The 24,517-nt window shown below is 36.5% G+C and overlaps 2 long non-coding RNA genes across 2 annotated transcripts; one reads left to right on the top strand and one right to left on the bottom strand.

Annotated features, from left to right (window-relative positions):
* The first annotated feature begins 7,655 nt into the window (after nucleotides 1-7,655).
* LOC129923255 (uncharacterized) lies at nucleotides 7,656-22,557 on the top strand. Its single transcript, XR_008775170.1, has 3 exons — nucleotides 7,656-10,788; nucleotides 20,341-20,505; nucleotides 21,214-22,557. It is a non-coding gene; the product is annotated as an uncharacterized LOC129923255 (long non-coding RNA).
* On the bottom strand, nucleotides 12,597-13,704 carry LOC129923254 (uncharacterized). The gene is made up of 2 exons (XR_008775169.1): nucleotides 13,539-13,704; nucleotides 12,597-12,836 (listed from the first exon to the last, which is right to left on the bottom strand). It is a non-coding gene; the product is annotated as an uncharacterized LOC129923254 (long non-coding RNA).
* Nucleotides 22,558-24,517: the final 1,960 nt, after the last annotated feature.

Genomic DNA, 24,517 nt, shown 5'->3' with positions numbered 1-24,517 from the left:
TGAACATTAAGTAGGAATAAATTTTAAAAAAATATTTGTAGCTTTCTTTAGCAAAAGTTAAATTTATTCACTGTGGTGTCAGCACTGACGGATGTCACCTGGTGAGTTACCTCCGCTCCCCCGCCCTAGCTAGGTCACTTGCTATGTAACTATTAATACATAAACCATTCATCTCACCATTGAATCACCCATTCCATCAATTGATAGCGTAACTTCACACCGTAAAACGACACGAGAGCATTTACATAAAGAGGTTTCCAACTTCCCATAAGTCAATAGTTATCCAACCTCAGTGCCGTGTTTAGAATTGAAAAGTCCCTGATCTATTTGAGATATGGGGTCCTTTTACGTGCCGGAGATTCTAGAGGCCTGTAAGCTAGGCATCACTGCCATAATTAGTATCTCCGGAATCCAGATATCCCCCATTCACACCCCCTATGAACTAGTAAAGTTCCCCTTTCAGACCTTGCGATCTATAGGGCAGATCGATGTAATGGTCATCTGTTTCTGTGGCCTACGATTAACGAGGGTGTCATGTGGCCAGCACAACGACCAACCGCCTTTACGTTTCCAAAACTAATGTCAGGTACCCTTCCCGAAATTAAGAAACCCAGTCTTTACCAGGATTTCAACCCGTGACGCCCGGTTCGGAAGCCAAGCGCTATACCACTCAGCAGGCCCCTCCGAATGAGCTCAAAAAGAAATAAACTGTTAATGTAACCGAAGATTCATTCTTCTCATGACAGTGCTGCAATTTTATCTTCTTTCACTTCCCATCATGTAAATCTAATTATGAAGATAACGGAGACATTGTTCCCACTCCAGGCCACGGATTTTTTTCACTGTCTTCTGCTTGACTGATGCATAGATATAGGGTCACATGTCACGCTCTTCAGGATAAGAAATCATAAGAAATCTATCTTCTGCGTTTATCAAAGTATTTTAGTAGGCCTTAAAAAGGGAGAGGGGGGCGAAATTCTTGATTTTACGTCTAAACGTTACAAAAGCGTTTGTTTCCCTCTCTTTTTATTATTCATCCTGTTTGGTTAAAACAAATGTTCGAAGGTCATGGCCGCTTTAGTTTTTGGAATGTTCCAGTTTCAACTGAACATTTCAAACATTGTAAATTTTGGTGTTTTATTTGTAAGTCACCTGCTGCCAGGTGCTCTCTTGTATGTCATTTAAAGCAAGCTGACCTTTAAAGCGTTTCGGGGAAAAAAAAGGGGGAGGGGGGTTATTTCGACCACCTTTCAGCTCACTAAAAAAATATTGCCTTTGGCATATGGTAGTTGTCACAGCTTTCCTATTATATAACTCTATCTACTTATTACTCGATAGAATCTACCATAGGTCTCGCTACGTTTCTATGTGTCCCTGGTTCAGATGTAGTTAACGAAATAAAACAATTAAATCACTAGATCAAATGCATAAACTTTAATGATCTTTACGGCATATCACACAAGCTGGGCTATGTCTAATCACCCTTTGAGAACAAACACACTTCCGGTCAATCGCGCAGAGTGTAAAAATAGATTAGAATTACATACATACACACATTCAGCCGTGACATCTCGCCCCTCCTAAAATTATAATCGATTTTTACAAAGATTACTAAATAAAACGATTATAAAACAAATAGTAAACATTACACCACAATACAACAAAAATGTTCGTTCGATAGTCCACAAAGGCTCTGAATATGCCACACAGGCGATTATGTAGTCATTCAGACTAAAACATAGTCACAAAGATTTCAATGTAGTCACACAGACTTCAATGTAATAGGCACACAGTCTATATTTAAGACACACAGTCTTAGTATAAGAACCACAGTCTTAGAAGATAAAGACACACAGTCTTAGAAGATAAAGACACAGTCTTAGAAGATGAAGACACACAGTCTTAGTTGAAGACACACAGTCTTAGTTGATGACACACAGTCTTTGATCAGGCAACACATGCTTGTAAGAAGCCACGTAGGCTTATATTCATGATAAGCGTGACAGAATGTCCGCTACCCGTTTCCTTTACCTGGAATATGCTGCACTTCGAACTGAAAGTCCTGAAGCATCAGGGCCCAGCGAGTTACCCTGGAATTCACCGACTTACTTGTGTTTAAAAAACGTAAGGGTGCGTGATCTGTGCGGAGTACGAATGTTCTGCCTAACAGGTACCTGGCCAACTTGGTTACTGCCCAAACAACTGCCAAGCACTCTCTTTCTACGGTGCTGTATCGTTGTTCTGCTGAAGACAACTTTCTACTGACGTACATAACGGGATGTAGAATGCCCTGTGATTCCTGTGCAAGGCATCCCCCGATAGCAACAGCAGATGCATCAGTAGCTAGTATGAATTCCTTCTGACATTCAGGTAGACGCAGGATCGGTTCCTCAGCAAACGCCTTCTTTATCTTCTGCAGCGATATTTCACAGTCATGTGACCATCTGATCACATTGGGTGTTCCCTTTCTGGTCAGGTTTGTGAGTGGCTGTCATCTCCGCAAAATCTGCTATAAATCTTCGATAGAAGTTGCAGAGTCCTAATAAACTACGGACCTGTCTCTTGGTTGTTGGCTGACGAAGATTCATAATCCGTTGTCGTAGTTCAGGTTGCGGTTTCAGTGAGTGTCCTCCAATTACATATCCTAGAAAGGAAATGTTCTTGCAACCAATCTCCACTTTAGATAGTCTCACGGTTAAACCATTTCTCCTCAATGTATCTAGAACCATTTCTAGATGTTGTAGGTGATCTGACCAAGTAATGTCATGAATGCAGATGTCGTCTAGGTAGCACAGTACATGGGGTAGATTATTGCAATACCTTTCTCATCATTCTGCTGAACATTGCTGGTGCGTTGACTCTTCTTCCACTTCCTTCATATACCCTAAAGGTACTGGATACGGTTTCTGTTTCACCGGTTCAGAGTCTTTGAGAATGATGTCGTGTTTAATTGCTGCAGTTCTCCCTGGTACATCCGTCAATATATCCTCATATCTAGAAAGTACTTCCTTCACTTGCTTATTCCTCTAAATCTTTCTTAGAAAAGTTGATACAAGCTTGCAGTGCCTTTCCCTGTAACAATGTGTATAGATGACTTCCCCGCTGAGTTTTAGGTCTTTCTGTAGCTTGAGCATGTACTTCAAATCTCGCCAAATATGCATCCATTTGATCCACATTCTCATTAAAAGGTGGCAACTTTGGTTTCCATACAGGTTTTATATGCTCTTTAAGTTCTCCTTTCGTCTCCCTAAGCTCCAACTCTCTTACTCTCAATTTGTGTATTTCTACATCAGCTTCTTTCTCTTTAGCTCTCACTTTCCTCTCTTTAGCTCTTTCATCTCGATCTTTGTCTTCTCTTTTTTTTTTAACCCACTCTTGTAAAGCGGTTCCAGTCAGTCCCATCTCTTTTCCAGCGGCTATTATCTGTGATAATTTGTCTGCCATTCTTGTTTATGTGTGTAGCATCAAATATAAACAAAACAAATTATTTTATCACTGTGTCTGACCTAGTTTCGTCTCGGCTGATTGACTTAGTTTTTTTCTCCCGCCGTTGCACGTGAGCGCACACACTTCACGGCCTTCTTGGTCCTTGACCTTTTCACAATGGCAAACCGCAGTTCTGCCTGTCTTCCAAGACTAAGTCGAGTAACTAGATAAACGAGCCTCCAAAATATGTCACAGCTTCCCTATTATATAACTATCTACTTATAACTCGATAGAATCTACCTTAGGTCTCGATACGTCTCTATGTGTCCCTGGTTCAGCTGTAGTTAACGAAATAAAACAATTAAATCACTAGATCAAATACATAAACTTTAATGATCTTTACGGCATATCACACAAGCTGGGCTATGTCTAATCACGATCTGAGAACAAACACACTTCCGGTCAATCTATATTTAATCATGTTTATTTAGGCAACCGTTTACCGGGTAGCCAACTAAAGACACTTCATTTTAGGGGTGTGGCTGGGTGATAGTGTAAAACAGTGATGCCCAAAATACGGCCCTCTGGCCAGATCCGGCTCGCGACGTCGTTCCATCCGGCCCGCCGAAACGTCAGCATAGAGCTTAGAAAATCTTCCCCCTTCCGAAAATAAAAGATGAAAATGTATTTTTCCCTATGTTAGGACAGTCACGCTTTCATAGATAGATTGGTACCATGACCTTTTAAACTTCAATTTGAAATCTTCCTGGAAAAGTGAACGACCTTTACTTTTTTTTTCAGGAACATGATAGTGAGTCAACATATTTGTTTGATAAGATACTGTGGATGTTTTAAGAGAAACAGGCATATCTGGTACCGCTTAACTCTTGGTATTTACGGTATAAGCAGCAATATTGCAATAATAGAGGAGTTAATAGCTATAAGGAGGATGCATGGGACCATCACGCAAAGACCTGTTCAAAAAGGTTTCAACCATCATAAAGGATATTTTTCTTGGGAGAAAGTTATCAGAGTGACTTCTGATGGCGCCAGAAGTATCTTATCTTATATAATACAGACGTTACTTCAAAAAAGAAGATGATTACGTCCTACGCGTCATGCATTTAGTCATGCATATTAACCAATGACTTAAATTAAAAGTATGGTTGGATTCCACTGTGGACTGGAAGCAAGAGTTATTAGAAAGGTTGTCTAGTCAAATGGAACCAAGTGTCTGCAGCTTCATTGCTTTATTCACCAACTAAACCTCTGTGACAAGGGTTTAAACCTGGAGCATATGATAAGGTACTAAAACGTTTTTTTTTTTAATAAATATTTGAGACAGAGCATTCAAAGCAAGTATCTCAACTGAACTACCACACAAAGTTGTGGGATTTGGCTATTTGATGAGACATTACATCACATCGGAATGAACTCAATATCAAACTAAAATTTGATTTCTCTTAGCATGTCTTATGCTGACATAAGCGCTTTCGAACAACATTGCAGCTCTTCATTCAGCATGGGAAGGGGTGCATCTTTTCAAGTTCTAGCCTGTACCGCTCTACAAAAATACAAGCAGCTTAATATGTCTATCCCAAAAAGATCAAAAAACGATCTAATTTCTGAGGCCAATGAAGGATTATTCACTGAAAGATTTATCGATTTTCACATTTTTAAAGAATGAAATAAGTCTTTTCGAAAATCCATTAGCGGCTGATGTGTCAAGAGCCCTGTCATCCCTGTAACTGGAACTGATTGACTTGCAAAGCCAGACATCACTTCTTGATACATTTCTAACCATGCAGACAATTGATTTCTACTCCGTGGTGCCTGCAGAAACTTGTCTAAGTCCCCCGAAACAAGAGTTAAGGATGGTCACCTTGTTTACAAGCACAAACTTTTTCAGTGATGAAACAGGCGAAACCAATATTAAATCCTCGTATCACGGACGAGAGTCTGGATTCAGTGCTCTGACTTAGTGTCTCATCTATGCAGCCAGATAGTCAGAAGTATGTTTTCGAATAAATTTCTAACAAGCAATTAATGTGTGAATAATTACATAAAAATGATTTCAAGTCAATTTTCTTTCTTTCTTTTTTATTTGATCATTTCGGTGGTGTGGCCCGCGACACGAGTGTTAAAAATTAAAATGGCCCACGGACCGAATTAGGTTGGGCACCACTGGTCTAAAATGTGAAAATGTCCGGCTTTCAATTGCTGTATACTACAAAGCCAAATTATAACGCCATCTAAATCAATCCTTTACATCTTCTTCTTTAATCACTTAAACTCACTCACTAATGATGAATTGAATGGGAGATGGGTTTTGAATTATAATCATTTGTGTGACCAGAAATACACAAATCATTTGGAGAACAGAAATAGTGCATTCTACGTGGATTCTTAGAACGCTCATACGTCCACCTAATCTAATCCTAATTCCAACTCTAATTTAGCCGGACATCTTTTTAAAAAATATCCATATAATAAAGTACCAAAATCAGTCTCAAGTCTTACGTAACAATCTCTTGTTTACTTCTACTCTAATGAACTGGGTTGCTATAAGAATACTTCTTATCTGATGTTATAAATTACATACGTTTCTCAAAAAGATAATTACGTCCTAATCGAATACATTTGTTAATCTAGTCACGCGTGTTAATTAGGAACTTAAACTCTCAGGTTTTTGGTTTTCCTGGCTGATTCAGGCAATCTATTTTATGCTCTAATGGCACTATGGAGAAGAAGTACTTGCAAAAATGTGTTCTAGTATATAGGATAAGAAATGTACCTTTATCGTTGTGTCTGAGTTTCTTTTTTATTGAGTTGTATTTTTGCATTTGTAAGTTATGGTTCAATGTATTATTGCTACTTTATTGTCATTCTTCTGTGCTAAAGTGTCTATAAATTGCGTGATTTGACTATTGGCGTTACTCTATTGGCCGCGTCTGTTCGAATGTCTTCATGTTTTCTTCAGTTGAAGGTTTGCAAAATGTTTTACGTTCGTATGTTCTTTCAGATTTGAAGATAATTTTATCCGAGGTCAAACATCGAGCAGGTAAACGCAGGATGGCAGTGGGCAGGGTATAAACCAAGGACCAATGGGACCTTTCGAATGACAGTCGAGTGTGCATACCACACGCCCAGGCAGCCAACCCAAACAAAGGACGCAATAAGAAAAAGGGAAAACATAACATAATCTGAATATTCTGAATGAACTTGTTTGACATCTTGATTAAGTTGGCAGCTTTGAAGGACGTGGTCAGCATTCTCTAGATTAGTGTTTCCGAAACTGTGTTCCGCAGAACTGTAGGGTTCCGCTAGGCCTGAATAGGTGTTCCGCGGACTACTAGAATAATTAACTAGTAGGCCTGTTGTTACGGCGCCTTCGATATATCACGAAAGTCACGGTTGTTACCGGTCGTTGACTTGTAGCACCAGATTGCTGGAAGACAACTAAACCGTTGTTAGGCGTAATGCATCTTAACTTAAAAACTTCAAATAACTTAAATAACTTCATTTTCTGAACAAACAAAATAACATTTTAATTATAATATAAACAAAATCAACTTGTGATTAATGAAATAGATGTAGTAGCCTTAAGTAATAATTCATATTTCTTAACAAAATCTAACTCACTACAATAAATCAACCGTTCAGTCTTCCGTTCTGGAGTCGTCTGTCCTAAGACCAAGTGACGTCAATGCCACCTATATTGCATCATTCACAACCGCTAACCTCTCCCCACCATCACCATATAAATACACACACACACACACACAAACACACCATAACAAGGCCACCACGTGAATAGAAAAAATAAGCGAAGTGCTCAGCTAAATACTCAGAACGTGCGAAGTGTTCCTTTAAGGCAGGGGTCTCAAACTCATATCAGCATGTGGGCCGCAGTGGGAAGTAACAACCAGTCAGCGGGCCGCACCACGAAAAGAGTATGTTTTTCCATTAAATTTTACGAACACTGCAATTAAATGCTAAAATAAAGTTTTTATAATTATTAATTACATTTAGTGTAGTTTATAACATGCACAGGCAGTTTAGATTACTAAAATAAGTTGACGTTGAGTCTGTCACTAATAAAAAAGCAGAAACTGTATTTCCCCCCCCCCCCCCAAAAAAAAAAAAAAAGAAATAAAAAAATTATAATTACTAGGCCAACTGCAGTTAGCTCGTCACTCATGTTTCTGTCCATTCATCTGAGAGCATTTGGCAGAGACCAGACCATCGACGTTAGGCATGCAGTCGCGTGTAGTGGCAAGCCGCAAGGTTGCTCTCAGATGCTCATCAGTCAGTCTTGATCGTAATGCTGTTTTGTTGATCTTCATTCTGGATAAAAACTGTTCGCAAACGTACATACTCCCAAACATCGCTAGAATTCTAGCAGCTGCGCAGAATACGTTTGGAAGCTTCACTCTGGGAAGAAACTGGTAGAAAATCTGGAACGCCAACATCAGCGTATTTTTGCTTCAGAACAGTGTCACACTGCAGGTCCAGTAGATCCATCTGGACTTCCTCTGGAACGTTTTTCACGTCAACTGCGATACAGCAACTCTCCGTATTCCGTTTCTAAATCAGCTAGACATGACACAAACTGTCTGTGGTTGAGACCCCGTGCACGTATGAAGTTCACCGTCTTTACGACAACATCCATCACGTTCTTCATTTGTAGACTTTTGCCACAGAGTGCTTCTTGGTGCTGAATGCAATGTATGGCTGCAAAAGGTCCCGCCAAGCTGAGCTGATTCCGTTTCTCTACAATTAATCCAACAACACCAACCTTCTCTGAAAACATTGCTGGTGCACCGTCCGTAGCCACTGAAACAAGTTTTTCTCACGGTAGCCCACAGCTGTCAATACAAGCTTCCAAATCTTGAAACACGTCTCGCCCAGTCGTCTTTCCTTTCATAGGTAGTAAGTCCAATAGCTCTTCAACAATGTTCAAGTTTTCGTCGACCCCACGAATAAATACAGCACAGTATGCGGTGTCTGTTACACCAGTAGACTCGTCCAGTGCAATGGAATATGCTACAAAGTCTTTTGCAGCGGCAATCAGTTGCTGTTGAACATCTGTCGCTGACTCGCTAGCGGCCAGCGGTTAGAATCAGGCCACCGTTCACCCAGTTTCTTCTGAAAGCCTAAGCGGTCGGTGGGCGACAGTGACACCTCATTTACTGATTTGTGGAGTTGTAAATCATTTCACGGCTGATATGTGGTCATTGTAAATTTTATCTATTTTTTTTTAAATTTGCGTAAGTGTCCGCGGGCCACGTGTTTGAGACCCCTGCTTTAAGGAAACAGTTTGTGAAACACTGTTCTAGTGACACACGTTTAGTTGCTCATGCTATAGCGCCGACTTTTATCTAGGTTTGCTCTCAGTGGACAGTGACTTGAAATACCCTCCCGTCTAAAAAATTAGTATATGAAAAAGAAAATATTAAAAAATACTTTTAGAAAAAAACTGTACAAACTTTTTACCAGACAGACAGAGAGAGTTGATATACGCTTAGTAAAAAAAAATGTGTGGCCGCCTGTTCGAGTGATATGCGTTTTAATGCTAGTCGTCAATGACGTCATCCCCTGACGTCACGCATGAGGTTTGGTCTGGAATGAATTATCTTCATTTCAAAATAAGTGTACGAAACTTGAAAAAACAAAACTTTAAATTGGGAGATCACTTACACAATCAACCTGTCTTTACACAGCTTAGATCAACTCACTCTGTCTGGTCTAAAGTTTTAACACGTTATTTCTCCCATACCCATTCTTGGATCCTGCTTAAATTTTGCACAATTATTCCTCGGTGAAGTAAATACATGAATCGATAACAAAAAAAATTAACCAATTAATCAATTTTTAAGTACTGGTAATTAAATATTTTGTTTAATGCCAACAAAGGAAATTAATCATTTAACAGTCACAGATATGCTAAATATGTAATGTAGGGTTTCGTCCCCATAGATAATTGTACACGTTATTTCTCCCACATCTATTTTCGGATCAAGTTGAAACTTTAAACATTAATTTTTTTTGTACCTAAAAAAAACATGAATCAATTAAAAGTTAACCAATTTGCCAATGGACCTCATTCACCAATTGTAAACAAACAACATTTAGTCACGTGATTTTATTGTTAAAACAACGGAAAAAACTGTCACGTGGCAACCAACATGAATTAAACACGAGATCGTTAATTATATAGAAGAGATAGAAAACCACGTGGCTAAATGTTGTTTGTTTACGATTCGTGAATGAGGTCCATTATATATTGGTTATCAATTATTTTGATATGGAAAAATTAAAATAGCTTCTACAATATTGAAATTTATTGTTGCGAAGATGGAGTTCTTCCTCCTATAAAAGTTTTTTTTTTTAAAGTATTTCTATATTTTGCCTTTTTCTTGTTCCTATTCGTGTCCAGATTGTGTATCCAGTACTTCTGAAAGACCTTTTTGTTCCAGGTTATTTGCATTGCTGGATAGGAGTAAGATCATTCAAAAATCTATTCAGAAAAGCAACAAGTACACTACAAACTTAAATTCCTGTTTTTTTTTTTTTTTTTAAATTAGATTTTAGATCTATATCTAGACTTAGCTATCACAATGGCTTGTTCAATTAAATGAATCATCTGAACATGTTAAGAGGTGGGGAAGTTAACAACGTACACACATTCTACATTCGTAAAATGTTTTATATGTTTCGTATGTTCCTTCAGGAGTTGAAGATAATTAATTGCTAGTCCAAACCTCCCGCAGGACGACGGGGGATGGGAGCGGGCAGGGTTTGAATCCGGGACCCTCGATGAATCTGAACGACAGTCCAGCGTGCAAACCGCACGACCAGGCAGCCATCCTCGACCAGGCAGCCATTCAAACAATGAATGACAATTGATCTATATTTGTTTTGATAGTATTCCTTCTTATTTAGATCGATCTAAAATTACTTAATTCGAGATCATCTAAAATTTAGAGCATTTAAAGTTTAAAAAAGAAAAAGCGAAGACCAGAAAGTGAGGACTTAAAATTATAAATGATGGCTCCCCATGTCTTAGAAGACAATGGATGCTCCCATTAGATCTATAAAAAAAGATGACTTCCGCAACACGTTTTTATTATTGACGTCTGAAACTAACATGACTAGCTAGCTCTATTGACTATTAGACTTTAATTTACAGTCTGGTATATAGACGCTAGATATTTCATCACGGTAATCTAGATCTTTATAGTTACTAGATCTAGAATCTACTCTAGTATTTTCTGAATTATTCATAAATTTCATACGATGGCGTCGATGGCGATGAAGACCACAGCCCAGGTACACTCACTCAGCCGCGAGTGGTACAGTGTAAGTCAGTGTAACTGTAATGAGTGTAAGTTCAATATAAGTTCAAAAGTTGTAAGTTACTATAGTAGTTTATGCTATTCGGACACCTATAGGCCCAAATTTGAAAGTTTAACTTTGACAGCGCATTATTTTACAATGATTTGACATAGAAAAGAAAATGACGTATATCAAAATCTTCTTTACTTAAAGACCAACTGAAGAGGTTTTGGGGTCAATCACAGAAACCGTTTTAATACTTGTTTTCTGTAATATAATGCTTTAAAAAACGTGTATGCAAAATATTTTCTATAACTTTTCAGGCGTTAATGAGATATTAGCATTTTAATGTGGGTTTTAGGGACACTAAAAAGTCTTAGTCTCGTAGCCATTCGAGATGTCTTTCTCCCTCACTACACTGGTCCGTGACGTCATAGTTTGGAAACTAGGTCACGCTACTAAATTTAGAGGTAAGCGAATTAATGTTCGCCGGATTAGCCTAGATCCAATCAAGCGTACTAGTATCGAGTTTTAGTCCACCGTACAACGTGGATCAGTCTACTATACCTCTTGTTACAGTCCACGTGTGGTTTTGTATGACTATGAGTGTAAGCTAATCACAATTAGCAAGCCGGTTTAACTTAGATCCATTCATGCGTACCCAGTATTTGACCACAACACAGTGTTTCTGTCCACCATATCGTGCAGTACAGCTGCAATTTTTTTTTTATCACCAATTCTTTCAATTACCGGTATTTTTTGTTCTGATAACGATGATAGTAAAATAGATCTATATGCTAGAAACTATGGTTGCAGAAACAGCTCCTTGACTAATGGAATTCACTTATTCAAATGCCCTTGGAATGATAATGTGTAATTGTGTGTAGAGATGGGGTGGGGAGAAACAAGTCAAAGCTAGATAGTTACTTACACACTAAGTACAAATTCAGCTTCCTTAACTTATATGATCTAAAAATTTATGAGTAATCCCCATATTGGAAGCAGTTAGCTCAATGAAAAGCTGATAGCAATGAAGAGCTCAATTTGTTTTTCCTAATGCTGTTATAAAGCAGAATTGCTAACTAATAGTTCACTTTTACTTTTTCTTATATTAACATATTTTCAAAGTAATAATAATAATAATAATAATAATCTTTATTGTCCAAACAAAAAACATTATAACTATTAGAATATTATCAGAATACTTTAATTTAAATAAGATAATAAGAGCAGAAACAGCTGAGGTAATATATTTGATCAGTTAGGTTCAAGCTATTAAATATTTCAAGTTCTAATATTAAATTATTTATCTGGCTAAATAACTTTTGGGTGCTAAATTTTCTTTAAAATATCTTTGTAAACAGTGTCTTACTGGAAATATTTACATTTCATTAACTAATTTATAAATATAAACAAACTATGCATTCCGCATTTGTAATAATTTAATTTTTTTTCATCGTCTGCGTCTGTCTTTAGCAAGCTCGTCAGAGCTTTTCAGCTGTTTCTTTCAAAGACAATCTGCTTTCCTATATGCCATAGAAACCACTGGTTTGTCTGTATAATGAATTAGATATGACAAAATATACAAGTTGCAATTGGGTTTGTATGATCAAGAGAAATGCTGCATTCATCCTTAATCTTCGGAATCGAAGATAATGCCTTATAACTTTATGCTTGCATTAAATATAAAGGGCATGTCCCACAAAGTTGAAATTTATCCAAAAGAATATTTTTTCACTTTTGAGTATTTATAAAGAAAATGTAACAAATTTGTTAATTCTAAAAATTTAAGACAACGTTAGCTTAAAACAAAACAACTGAAAATATGATAATAATAATAATAATCTTTACTGTCCTTGTATAAGACTTATTTATTAAAGATTATTGTCATAACCATATAAAACTGACAGAATTTCTTCTAAGCCATTGAGTGTCATAGCATCAGCTTTTAGATTTGTAAGTAAAAGATGCTCAACAGTCTTATAAAATAACAGTCCAGCTGGCATAACACACAATCAGGCAGCCATCCACTGTTGGACACATCAGATCATCTTTTAGCCAATGTCAGGTTTCTACAATAAATAAAAAAAAAATATATTTATATATTTATTTAGTAATAGATACACGCATAAATGAAAAATTAAGTAATATTAAATGAATATGAACATTAATATCAGCCTAGAGGAAGTGCTATTTTACTAAAATATAAATAGATTATATACTATAAAGGTCTATAGTAGATCTATCTTAATTCTTATAATTCTTGGAGTCTAATGATGAAAGAGTTTAATAAGTCTAGATTTTATTAATTTATAAATCTAGATCTATACCTTCCTTAAGAATGATATGTAAAAATTATATGCTTTCTAAAAACTATTGTTACTATAGACACTATAGTGACTATAAGTGATAATAGTCTTCTAAATCTTGTAGTAGGCCCTACTACAAAACAAGAATAGACTTATTTTTACAGACCAACTAAAGATTTAGACAGAACCTTCCCCAGGACATAGAATCTATATATTAAAGAACACTAGTGAAGTGACCTAGCCCTATAGCCTAGGCTAGTCACTATATAAGTCATAAGACTATATTTTTATATTCCTATATTATTGTTTTTTTGTATTTATTTTTTATAGTAATTTATTTATACTAAATTAGATCTACGACTAGAATTCCTAGATCTACATCTAAACTAAGACTAGTAAAAAAAAAAAAATAGATCTATGTAGCTAAAAATCTATTATTAGATATCTAAATCCCTATCTAGTTACAATCTAGTAATAAGACCAAATTGTCTACGTTAAGCTGGTCTTAATAACAAAAAAACAAGATCTAGAATCCTCTAGGCGGTCTAGCTAGATCTAGTGTCTTGAGCTCGACATTTTTCCGTGATTTCCATACTATAACGTCACTTCCGCTTTCGGCCATGACAGAGCCATTTCAAATCTCGTTATTTTTTTGACACTTTCAAATGACTTCTTCTAGTATAAATATGTATTTCTTTTAACTCAAATTTTTAGGAACTATATTTGATACCATCTACTATCATAATCAATAGTTATCTCAATTTCGATAAAAACCTCTTCAGTTGGTCTTTAAACTTAAAGGAGAATAAGGATGACTACTTATATTTGTTCCCCTAACCTATATTTGTTATTATATTTAAGGTCAAAGAGGCAGTGTGTTTTCATTTAATTTGGACACATTTGACCCACATTATTTGATTCCGGACACCATAATTTATTTCGGACAGTCTCTATATTTAGGCATCAATAAACTCAGATTTTAATTCTATATTAACATTAACTAAATTTTAAGATCCCCAGGCATAGCCCCTCACATGAAATCATTACGATGTTTTCAAACTATGCATAAATACGAACACAAAAATAAAAATATGAACACACTTATTCTACCAAAATTAGGTCACTGGAATAGTGATTTCTGCACCGACTTCTGGAATTATTTTATGTTTGTTTATTTTATGTGTGTTGAATGTTTGGGGTTTTGCATGATTAGATGTGTGTTGAATGTTTATGTTTTTTTGTTTATTAATTTAATAAATTTCTAATACAGATGATCTTTTGTAGTATAGTAGGCCTAACTGAATCCTCTATATTCTCTCTATATAAATCTAGATCTATCTAGTAGGTCTAGATCAGTTATTCCCAAAGTGGTCTATATAGACCCCCAGGGGTCTATGAAGACTTCCAAGGGGTCTACGAAAGTGAAAAAACAAATTGGGGGTCTATGAGATGTCCACGGGGGTCTACGATAATAGATTTCATTTAAGCACGTTGTGACATTAATATTTACATCCTATTAATTTAATTCTTCACACTAACATATAATGTGTGCATAAGTTAATCCTTCAAATATTTATCCTGCTATTCAAACGAAAAATTGTTGTATTTAATTTCAATAATTATTTAAGTAACTTAATTGTGTCTACATGTAAGTAATGTTTAGCAAAAAGAAATGTAAACTGTATAGCGTTGATTATTTAAAATTGTTCATTCCTTCCTTATCAAACATGCCAATTGCCTTTTTATGGCGATATTAAACTAATTACGCTTGAGAATCAACTGAGACAATGTCACCCTGACAAAAAAAAATTAGAAAAACTTAGACCCACAAAATCTCTTCAACATCATATAGAGAAGATCATGGTTTGTGGGTGTCTTACACTATCTGTTTACTTATAGCAAAATAGGTGCTTGGCTACTGAACCTGGGCTCCTGGATTCGAATCTCTGAATTTTTAATTTCATGATTTTTAAGGCTCCCCTGAGCCCACCCAACTCTAATGGGTACCTGACTTATGTTAGGAAAAGTAAAGGCGGTTGGTCGTTGTGCTGGCCACATGACACCATGCTCGTTAACCGTTGGCCAAAGAAACAGATAATCTTAACACCATCACAAGATCTGAAAGGGAAACTTCACTTTTTTATGACAAAACACGTAAAACATTAAAGGTAAAACATTGATTTTACCAGCCGTTGTAGTTGTAAACACTGTTTCACACAAACCTACACCTGGTATTATTAAAAGAACTGCTTTAAGCAACACTACAGTTCAAGGACACGTCAGTGGCATGAGTTATAAAATTAAAAGCTTATTATTATTTGCAAACGACATATATACAGTTTGGGATCAGCGGTGTCACAGGCTATGACAGGGTGTAGTGATGTGTGTTGCAAACTGCATTAGAGTCGCCGGCTCCTTTCTTTTTTTTACTCAGGATTGACCCACAAAACCTTTCCCATGTTTGAATTTAGTTGCAAGGCAGGAGTGTTTTGAATTCATTACTTCGGCTAGGTGGGTAGCCAGCCAAGGCTAATGAGCCCTTCATGCTTGACGCTTACTGGCTTCGCCCCTTCTCCTGATAGTGATAACATGTTTGCGGACTCAATATATGAGCAACACTTGAAAGATCAAGAAATACGCCAGAAACTGCTCTTTGCGAAAACTTTATTAAATAATTAATATTTAATGTTTGAAGCACTACTTCATTGAACAACAAATTCCTGTTTGAAACACATCTGTAGCAACGGATGATAAACCTGCAAAAAGACATTTCCAGTTTGTTTGGTGATTCCTGCAGTACATATTAATTTTTATTTTAATTTGTTTCAATTTGAATTTTATCAATAAAAAAAAAATTTAGATCTCTATAATTTAATATGTAGCTTTAAATTACTTTTTCACTTTTCAACTCACTACAGATAGAAATTAGTTGTAAAACAATGTTGTTGAATTTGAAAAAATTTGTAAGTTAAACAGGGGGTCTACCGAAAACCAGAAAACAAGGCAAGGGGTCTACGAGAGAAAAAAGTTTGGGAACCACTGGTCTAGATCTAAGCATTTAACTTCATTCAATGTACCAAGCTCACTCCAAACATTTGCCCATTGATTCTCTATTTAAAAAAACAACAACAAATGAACAAATATAATATAAGATCATTTTTATTGATGTCCAAAACTGGCTGTCCAAAATAAATTTTGGTAAGAAAATCGTAATTTAATTCGGACACCATATTAATTTTTTTTTGGTATGGAATTAGAAAACTTGGCTTATGAATCAAATAAATTAGCTCCAAAAACAGAATAAATATTGCCGGGCTCATTAGTATAGACTTAACCAATAAAAAAATATAGTCTTAACTCTAGGAAGAGGTAAAGTCATCCGGGTAACAGGAAAAAACAACAATCTGACTAACTAATTTGAAATTCGTTTTTCTTACATAAAAAGACAGCTAAATGGAAGGAAATTGGAATAGCACATTATACAGCGCGCTAGTTTTATAATACATATTAAAATAATTATTTAATGACCACAAAAAACAGCGAATGTCCGAATTCATGTAATGTCCGAAATAAATAAACTACTATAGTAACTACAGTGACTCACAGTGACAGTCTGAGTTAAGTTAAGAGTCAGAGACAGTCTCTTACTCACACTCATCACTGACGACACTGACATCAGTGAGTAACACTTACAGTACAGTGAGTCACAGTCACAGATTAAGAGTTCAGTCTCACAGTAACTCACACACCCACGCCAACACTAGTCTATGATATAGATCTAGATAGAATCTATAAGTCTATATTCTATATATCTAAACTAAGGTGTGTTTCTCCATACAAGATCCTCTGGAAAACTATTTAATGTATCAAGGCTGTGGGCAAAAACCAAGGTTAGGAAGCTACTCGTCAGGGAACCCCTGTATGCTGATGATGCAGCTATTGTGGCTGATTCTGATATTCAGCTACAGTCCATGGTTGACAAACTATCTGCTGCTTGCCAGAAGTTCGGCTTAAACATCAGTCAAAGCAAGACTAAGATACTTGTCAAAAACACAAACACTGCACCTCAAGTAAGCATTAATGGCCAACCACTAGAAGTTGTTGATAACTTTTGTTACCTTGGCTCCATCATATCCAACAACACTCTACTGGATAAAGACATAAACAACAGGATAGCCAAGGCAATGGCCACCATGTCACGGTTGCAGAAAAGAGTCTGGGACAACATATTGCTGACTAGCAGTACCAAAGCCCTAGTCTACCGGACCTGTGTGTTGAGCACCTTGCTGTACGGAAGTGAAACATAGTCAACCTACTCATGGCAGGAAAAAAAGCTGAATGTCTTCCACCTCCGATGCCTAAGGCGGATCTTTAAAATAAGGTGACAAGATAAGATAACCAATGAGGAGGTGCTACATAGAGCAGGATGCCAGGACATCCGCTGTTATCAGCAGCAGACGCCTTGGCTGGCTTGGCCACGTTCGTAGAATGCCAGTAGGTCGACTTCCACTGGACATCCTGTATGGCGATCTAATAGAAGGCAGGAGAGCCGTTGGTCGCCCACTTTTATGTTATACGGATGTATGCAAACGCGACATGAAGCTCTTCAAAATCGACACTGGCAACTGGGAAGAGGTGGCACTGGACAGATCCACATGGAGAGAGAGCATAAAGGAAGGGTCACAGATTGCAAAATGTCATACACAACAGAAGCAGAAAAAAGGGTGAAAATGCAACGGCGCCTGGTGATTATATATGCCCAACCTGCAATCGCAGCTGTGTATCAAGGATTGGCCTCTTTAGTCACACAAGAAGTTGCAAAGGGAAAAGATCGTCTCTCGAGACGTAAAATGCCACACAGATATTCTATATATATAGAAATCTAGATCAATGTGGTCCCTACTACTTAGTACTAGATCTAGGTATTCTAGTATTACAATAACACTTACTAAGAAAGTGAAAGTGCTGCCTGTAAAGTGTAATGCTGTATTGTTGCATGATGTAGAATCTTAATGCATCTAGAAATTTAGTCTGACCTATGACTAAGTCTGTACGATTTATGACATTATGTATAATCTATATGATGATCACATTATATTATCACATATATGATGTCCTCATAACTAGGTTTATCACTACATCTATATCCTATAGATCTAACAATAAAGATTACTATGATAACTTTGATATGACTTGAATCTATCTAGATCTTTAACTTAAGTAGTCTTATTCTTAGTCTCAGAATCAGAGAATGGCTGTCAACTGTCTTTGTTGTTGTCACCTTCTCCTTTCAGCTTCTTCAGAGAGTAGGCTTTTCAAGAACAAGAATCATGAGTCTATAATATTCTTAAAATATCGTTGCTTTAAATTTAGTATGTAGTTTAGAGTTTAGTAAAATCTTTCCATTCAGATCTCTCTTTAGCTTTTTATCTCTATGCCGAAACTCTAAGTTGTTGTAGATCTGTCGCTATATCTTCAATCCATTTTATTTATGTTCTGCCCTTTGTTTTTTGTTGGTATACTTTTTTTGCTCCTCTGTTCTCTGACATTCTTTTGGGCAAATCTTCCCAATGTAATCTGCTCTTTTTTATACATTTTTCTAAGGATTTGTTATCTCCAAGTATTTAGCAGAGTTTCTGTAGTTTTTGTCAGTGCCCAGGTCTCACTTGCATACATGGCTACTGGTCTTATGATGTTTATATATACTTTTTTTTTCTTTTCATTGATATACACTTTACTTTTGCTTCTAAGTATGTGCTGGGTGCTATAAAATGCTTGTAGCCTGCTGCTAGTCATTCCTTTTATTTCAGCCAATAGGCTATTTTAAGATCTGCTTAGCAAAGGAAGTTTTATTATTATTCTCCTGTGTCTGCAACTCTTAATAATGAACCAATTAGTTCATTTTTTTTAATACATTCTGAGACAATGATCTTTGTCTTAAAAAAAATAAAAGTATCATAAGGTTCCCTTTGATTCTCCAGACCATCACACTAATGAAATAACACAATAATTTTCTGGCATAATGATCTCCACCTAACAAACCAAACTATGTCAGTGACATTACTTTAGCAGATGGTGCTACTGTTTGTCAACATCACTTGTTTTTTTATTTAGCATGTGAGGCTACTGAAAAACAAATCCTCTCTCAATATTTTTTGGAAATAAATTTATTTGTTTGGTTTTATATATTGTAATGATTCTCTCCAACAGGCCTTCTGTAAAACACAGATCAACACAACACATCCAACTCAAGAACTTGACAACAAGAGTTCCAAAATAATGTGGTTCTTAATAACAAACAAATCACATCCAATACTGCACAATTGGCTACAGGATACACTGGCTAAAAATGCTTTACTAAACTCTAAATTGCTGTACTGCCATACTAAACTCTCTATCTATTCTGGACTCATACTGCTTCACTTGAGAATTCACTATCCCCTGTCATCATCTCTTGCAATTCTTAGGAGGTTTGTGTTAGGATGTAATAAATTTTCAAATCTGAAGGAATATCAGAAACATGTAAAAGCAACAAACAGCATGATCAATGACCACATGAACAGCAGGCATTCATCTGCATTACTAGTATCTAATTCAATAGATATATATATATATATTTTTATATATATAGATTTATATACTAATATTTAATTATTGTGCTTTGTAGCCTAGATATAGCCTAGGTATTGTGCTGTATACTGTGAAATATATGTACTGTATAGCCATATAGTGCTACAGAATGTAAAATATAGCCTAGAAATTGCACTATAAATTTAGTTTTTGAGAGTTACATGAGTTTATTTGAATATATGATTAGTTAAAATTAAGTGACCATGTATTCTCTGACCCAGTTTCTAGAGTCAATAGCTTGCCTTATTTTCTGTCAGTAATAAAATAAACATAAATATAAATAAGTTGACACTTGAGTTTTCTCCTTGATTTCCTTCCCTTAAGTATACTGCACTATTCAACACATTCAGAGAGGAAGCAGCAGCACAAACTTCACAATTTTTGAGTCTGTTTTGTTGTTGTCATGTTCTCCACTGTTGGATATGGAGAATTTTCCCCTGACATTTGGCTGGGCCAACTCTTTATGATTCTAACCATTACCCTGGCCTTTGTTTTTATACCTAGCCATGTAATCATACTCAAGTCTCCCAATCTAGCTAAGTAAAGGGATACTTTACTTTACTACAAATATTCCAATGGAACTTAAACATTTTAACTCATTTCTTCTAACTGGTTCATTGTTATAAATCCATTCTAGATTCAAGGAATTTTAGCCACATACATGGAAAGAGTTAACTGTGGTGGAGACTACAGTTTGGGTCTAACTAAGATCAAGAAGCATGTGATTGTCTGTTCTACAACATTATCTCTTGACAGCCTGATAGACTTCCTGAATGAGTTTTATGGTAATCCTAACTTAGAGGTGAGGCCATTGCTTAAATATAGGACCATTAATAGCACTTTAAAAGAGTTGTACTTTAAGCCTCTTATAAAATAACAAAACTACTACAGATTTGATGAGGTAACCTCAGCTTGGGAGTCATTTTACAGAAGATTGAATCATATCAACTTGCAAAGAGATATGTGGCTAAATTTTTTAAAATTGAATAACAAAATAGTTTAATTTTGTCAGCTATTTCGCTTTGATTCTCATGGCATAGAACTTATAACAAAACAAACACAAATGAATAGTTAGACTACCACATGATAAAGAAAGGCTTGAGGTAAGTAATCTTTAATCATGGGTTATGTTGGCAAATGACATGCAGGTTTTTTTTCGTCTTTCTCCCACAAAACTTCAGAGGCCTCATTTTCATTTATGATGCCAAGTCCCAGGGTGCCCATACTTTTCTCTCTCTCTCTGTGTCACTTCCCACTTTGGCATTCGAGTCTCCCATGAAGATCAAAACATTTTGTCAACTATACTTTGCAGTTGGTCATAAAATGTATTTTTGTCGGTATCACTTGCAAGGTTGGTGGGAGCATAGCACATAATGATATGAACATTTTTGAACTTAGACAAAAATTTTGCTCTAATTATTCGTTCTGAAACTGAGACTTTTGAAAGCTTCCTTGTTTAGTAGTAGTGCTACACCATTTTCATGTAAGTCATCTTCTTTTTCCTTTCCAGAGAAGAGAAGGGTTTCTCCTAATTGCAGTTTTGTTTCACCGAATGTGTTCCATCGAACTTCACTCATTCCCAGGATCTGTAGTTTGTAGTTGGCCATTTCCTTTGCAATTTGTGCACATCTACCTGGTTCTAGTAAAGTACGGACATTCCATGTTCCCAAGTTAAATGCTGCCTTCTGAATAAGGAAGTGTTTCTTTTTCATTGGTTTAAGTAGAGTGGTCGGCCTCACAGGATTCGTTCGACTTTCCCTGCATAGCTTCATAAGTCTCCTTTGTGGAGCTCTACTTTCGCCTCTGACAATGTTTAGTGTTTGTGTTTTTGTTCTGGTTTCTATAACACTATTTTTTCAATGGACAGGTTGTTAGCCTATCAAACAATACCTGTGTCCCGGGAAGGGGGATGCACCTTTTGTCTGGCCTCTTTCCTAGCAGACCTGTCTGGCTTGGTAGTACCTGCCAGGAGTGATGAGCTCCCGCCGGTATAGCTCTGAGGGTCATTGAGGCACTCAAGCTGTCACACCACGGCAAGGTATGTGCATCAGGTGTGCATCTAGCGCGTCAGATATTTACACAGTTAAAACCAACCTGGAAATCTCCTCACATCTCAAACAAGACTAAACTAAGAATCTTTAACTCTAATGTCAAGGCTGTCCTACTGTATGGTTCTGAAACATGGAGAACAACTGAAGCCACAACAAAAAAAAAATACAGACCTTCATCAACAGATGCCTGAGAAATATCCTAAAAAATACACTGGTATGACAAATTAGAAAACACCAAACTGTGGGAGATGAGTGGACAGAAAAATATAGAAGTGCCGATCTTAGAGAGGAAGTGGAGATGGATTGGTCACACCCTTAGAAAAGATACCAGCAACAGAGCTAGGCAGGCCTTAGAGTGGAACCCCCAGGGAGCAAGACTCAGAGGATAACCAAAAAGAACATGGCGACGCAGTGTACTTGAAGAAGCAGAGAAGACCGGTAAGAGCTGGGAAACCATTAAAAAACTAGCAAGAGACTGTGGAGAGTGGCATGTTTTTGTCGAGGCCCTATGTTCCATGAGGAACTCAAAGGAGTGATGATGATGATGGAAACTGAGCATCACTAGTCTTTGGCAAACTCACAACAAACATTTTTCAAAGACATGAAACAGCTGGGACTAAGGGTTAGATTATGTCAGGGTAGACAAAATCATAGGCAAATACAATAAGTTCTTAGCAACTTGAAATATGGTGTCTAAATGTAGCCTTCTTTATTTCATTGTTGTAATGACCAAATGATGACAGACAATTAATGCGTGTATATTCCGCATTCCACATTTTTCATTCCAACAAGGACATCTGTACAATAAAGTCTCTATTTTCATATTTATATATATATATTTTTAATATTTTTTTTCAGATTAACAATTGACATCCCCCCCATGACAATGTCATCAGGTTTTGGCAAAACAAACTTTCACATCAGGCTAGAACCAAGATCTTTGTGCTGCTTAGAATGGGGAAATTGGGAAAGGTAAACTTAGATCTTAGTTGTTATTTTGAAAAATTCAATTTTTCTTAGCACTCTCATAATATAACATACCCTTGGTGAAGCAAAATCAAATTTGCTGCCTTGCAGGATGTGGAGGGATCTACAAAGGGTTAGAGCAGCTTACACAAAAATAAAAGGCAGCTATTGATAGAGGCAAAAGGCTCACTCCCCCAGACGGTTGTGCGCAGGGCTAACAACCCTGTCATATAAAATGAATACTCTGACGAAAGCTTCAATTTTTCTAAGCACACTTATAATATAACCTTATGTCTCTCACAACATACTTTATGGCCAAGATAATTAGGATGTATTAGAATGCATACTCCAACATACTCTGTCTAATAAAGATAGAGAAATTCTGGATTTGTAGGGCATAAGATAGTACAGTAAGAATGCAAATATAAATAATATGTCAAATAATAGTAGGTCTAAAAAAATACTGTAAAATAACAAAACATGTTTTTCCTGCTAACAATGTGTCATATACTGGTTCATACAAATAACAAACCCCCAACCTATAAAAGGCACTGACGACATAATAACAGAAAACCTTAAAAAGGCTGAAACCTTCAATAAATATTTTGCCAGCATTAACAAGTCAAAGCCAAGAAAACAACTGGACCAGGCCTTCAGTAATATCTTAAAGAAAGAAGAAAAAGCTCCAACAGTCAACTGTCAGATCTTTGACACTCCCTTCACTCTACATGAGCTCAATACTGCCCTAAAAAGCCTCAAGTCAAGAAAATCCCCTGGACCCGATAAAATAACAAATGAAATGATTCGGGGACTAGGACCACAGGCACAAAACTGTATGCTTAACTTTATCAACCATACATGGAAAACTGGAGACATACCACAGGAATGGAGAACCGCAAACATAATACCCATTTTAAAGAAAAATAAACCACCTGGAGACTCAAAAAGTTATAGACCAATATCTCTAACATCCAACATTGGCAAAATGGCAGAAAAAATTATCAATAACCGACTTTATTGGTGGCTAGAAAGTACTTGCTCACTCCACAATGCACAAGCTGGCTTCAGGAAAGCAAGTAGAACAGAAGACCACCTCTTTCATTTTATCCAGGACACAGTGGAAGGGTTTCATGAAAACAAGCACACTACAGCAGTATTTATAGATTTGCAGCAAGCCTATGATAAAGTGTGGAGAAAAGGTCTATTTTTGAAGATGAAAAAAATGGGCATCCATGGAAAAATGTACAGCTGGATCAGGGCATTCTTAAAAAACAGAACCATTCAAACCCGACTCGAAGGTGCCATCTCTAGTAAAAAAAGTTTGGAAGAAGTACTACCACAAGGTTCAGCCCTTAGCTGCACTCTCTTTCTAATCTTCATGAATGACCTCCCGGACTTCATTTCGGTCAATAAGGCACTTATGCAGATGACCTTTTAATTTGGACTACAGAGAAACATCCAGTGCTGACTAGATCCAAACTATCTCCACATATTCAAAATTATGGAAAATGGAAATACTGAAAAGAAAAGTCAGTTTATTCAATCTTTAGCCACAGCAACAAAACAGCAAAAAGAAACTACATCCTAAAAATAGACTCTCAGCCAATAAATAAAGAAGAAAATCCAACATATCTTGGTGTAAAACTAGACCAAAGACTGTCTCTAAAACACTTTATGGCAGATTTAAAAGAAAAGGCATCACAAAGATTAAACATAATAAAACACCTAGCAGGAATATCCTGGGGAGCTGAAAAGAAAACCTTAAGACAGTTATACACTGGATATGTCAGATCTGTA

This window comes from Biomphalaria glabrata, chromosome 16, assembly GCF_947242115.1.
Source record: "Biomphalaria glabrata chromosome 16, xgBioGlab47.1, whole genome shotgun sequence".
NCBI lineage: Eukaryota > Metazoa > Mollusca > Gastropoda > Planorbidae > Biomphalaria > Biomphalaria glabrata.
The sequence above is the reverse complement of the archived record's forward strand: the minus strand, read 5'-3'. Positions and strand labels throughout refer to the sequence as shown.